The sequence below is a fragment of the Sciurus vulgaris genome, assembly GCF_902686455.1.
Source record: "Sciurus vulgaris genome assembly, chromosome: 10".
NCBI lineage: Eukaryota > Metazoa > Chordata > Mammalia > Rodentia > Sciuridae > Sciurus > Sciurus vulgaris.
Genome location: NC_136470.1, coordinates 62794849 through 62798295, shown reverse-complemented (window position 1 = coordinate 62798295; position 3447 = coordinate 62794849).

Below are 3447 nucleotides of genomic sequence, written 5' to 3'. Positions count from 1 at the left end.
GACAGAAGCCCTTTCCCTCACCCACACTAGATGTGGAAGAAACCCTACATATAGCTCTGTAGTATAATTTTAGGTCTAATATTGTGATGCCTCCTGCTTCACTTTTCTCACTAAGTATTGGTTTGTCTGCCTTCAGTTCTGAGACCTATCCGTATAGCTGATCCATATTTGTGAATGCTTTTATAAATCAACCATCTTGAATTTGCCCCACTTCTCTGCTTATCAAAGTGTTATTATGAAATAAAGAGAACAAATAAAAAAGTTACTACACCCCCCCAAAAAAACCCCTTTTTATGACACTTTGAGTCTCAGTCTCTTTATAATAATGAGTCTCTCAAACAGACATTTTCAACTTGTTCCACTATCAATACTTTTTGGTTTATTAATATGGGTCTTGATACCTACCTTTTCCAAATAAAACCTCTTTGGTTTAAAAATAGTTTTATATGCAACTTACTGATCATTTTCATGTATCACCTCAGTTAATCAACATAATAGGTGTTGTGTTACAGAACAGGAAATTGAGATATGGAGCAGGTTTGATTCTCTGGAAGAAAATGCTGAAATAGATTAGGGATCAATGTCTGTGAAAAGAAAGGGGAAGAAGGGAAATTGAACAGAGGAAGAAATTAAACTGTGATGCCTCCTGAAATAGCCTTGGTCAACTTGGTTGAGTGATCAAGTATTGCCCATTGGCATTCCATGTCAGGCCAAAATGGCCAGCTCATCGTACACTTTGCTTGCTCCATCACTGGCTGCAGGCTGTCATGGGAAAGAATGACCTCAAACAAGGAGGGTTCCAACTAAGAAGACTGTAAAGGAATTAATAATGGGAAGTTATCCATGACTGCATTCTTCACAGAGCAAATAATCCTTGAAGGGAGGACCTGTGTGGTACATCTCTGTGTCTACCATGAACTCTTAAGGGGTTTCAAATAATCTGTGAAAGATCTTCAGCTAGTAACTAGTGAAGGTTTGATACCACATCTTTTGTGACTCTAAAGTTCATTTTCCTAGCCAGCTATGGTGGCACACATCTGTAATCCCAATGATTCAGGAGGCTGAAACAGGAGGATTGTATGTTTAAGGCCAGCCTCAGCAGCTTAGAGAGGACCTAAGCAACATAGGGAGACCCTGTCCCAAAATTAAAAGGGTTGGGGGATGTAGCTCAGTGATAAAACTCTCCTGGGCTAAATTCTCAGCACCCCCAAAAAAAGTTCATTCTCCCGACTAATTCCAAATATCTATTTAGGCCACTATATCAGTCACCTTTGGATTTTTTTTTTTTTAAATAAAATAGGCATCTCTGCATCTGCTTTGTATATTTAAATGAAAGTTATAATTTGGTCATCTAATAATAGGAAAGGGATCAAGACAGAAGTTTAATTACCAGATAAGTTTAATTATACAGATAAGATATAAACCTAAGAAAAAATTGACTTCTTACCAAGCTAAAAAAAAAAAAACCCAACTTATTAGTGTAGCTTCTTTTAATTTTTCCTTACCAGAATAAAGATAGGAGTTAGATTCTGAGGCAAGTTTTCATCTAGTGGGTCTCTCAGGATTCCGACTGTGGAGAGATAAAGAACCAGGCATTCAGATAAAGCTATTAAAATAAATATCTTTTAGGATACACAATAGCTGGTACATAAAGTTGTTTTCAAATTTTATCTAATTCCCATGAACTCCTTTATATGAAAAGTCTCTTTAAAATAGTGAGTTGTGAAGGCTTTGAGTTGAGATAAACGAAGTGAATGTGTCTTCTCTCTGGTTTGCGATGATATCCTGAGTTTTGTGGCTTATGGTTTATGGTTTTTGATTTCTAGGACCATTTTAAGGGAACAACAAATCTTGCTTCAGCTGCCACAGGAAGTTTACACTGTATCCTGAGCACAGGAAAGGAAGGAGGGGTGCAAATGCTATATAAATACATTCCAGAATGTATTTGTCACTGTGACAAATACTTGAAAACAACAACTTCAGAAGTGGAAAAATTTATTTGGGCTTACAATTTCATGGGCTTCTGCTCTGATCAGCTGGCTCCATTGCTTTGGGCCTGAGGTGAGGCAGAAACATCTTAGTAGTAGGGCATGGTGGAGGAAGGCTACTCAGCTCTTAATAGCTGGGAAGCAGGAAGGGGCAGGGGACAAGAAATATCCTTCCAAGGCACACCCCAAGTGACCTACTTTCTCCAACAAGTATCACTCCCACAGCTTCCACCACCTCCCAGTAGTCCATCCAGCTATCAACAGATTAATCCATTGTCCAATCACTTCCCTAACGTCCTACCTCTGCATTTGGGACCTTGCTGCATTGGGGACCAAGCCTTCAACACAAAAGTCTTTGGGGAACATTCATTCCAAATGACACACTTGGTCAATAATGGAAGTTCTAAAGTAACTGTACATTACTCTGTATTGTACTATGCATGGTAGAAATGCATGAATATTTAAGTGCTAATAGTAAAGGTTGATGTAAAGAAGTGACAGATACTGGTTGACTGAATTCTTTAAAATTAGGAGCAGTGACACATACATCTTCATTGTATCTCCAATCATTGCATATTGTGCTTGAATCAATGAATACACAAGAGTTTTTAATCTTATGTACCAAAAGCCACTGAAGTTTGGCCTTGGGAGCACATCACCAGCCTCTGGGGGAAAGATTTGCAAATCACCTTCTGTCAATGACTACAAAAGGATGAGAGCCCCTAAGCAAGGTCTCTCATTTGGAATCTCAAATGGTGACAAATTTGAATATCTCCTGTGGTTGTAAACTAAACTAACTTTTAACAGTCCCACAGTAACCCTAAACTGATTTTGAAATTTTCTATTTCTTCCTTTACCATTTCTATTATACTTCATCCAGACAGCAACCACATAAAGATTGTTGAAAATGAAAGTTTCCTTTAATTGATAGTCAAGATCTCATTTTGCTCGGAACTTTAATATATTTAGAAAGAACATGTAGCCCATACTAACAATGATCTTGTTCCATTGATATGTATCTGCAGATTAAAGGCAGCGGCCCTTCCCTCTTCTGTTGAGGAAATGTATCCTGTCACTCATTTTCTCCATAACCTCAGATCAGTGCTTCTTGTTTTCATGATAATAAGCAGTCTCATCTTCATGATGTTTGGGAGGGAGATGGAGTTTAAGATCTTTTACATAAAAGAAATTTCATAATCACAAGCTGTGAAAAGGGAGAGAATGTATACTTACCATAGGTACTTTTTTACCACGAATTTCCTGACCTTGATTTGATTAAAATCTCAACCTAAAGATTGCAACAATTTAGATGTCTTTAGAGTTTAATTGTTCATTTCACTTTGATAAAAACCTCAAGGTGGGGCAAGAGTGGCAGAACGGAAGAAGCTAAGGACTGAGTTGCTTTGCAAAGCAGTGTTTGAAAGTGAACAGCCCATTTAACAAGAAGCAAAACCACAGA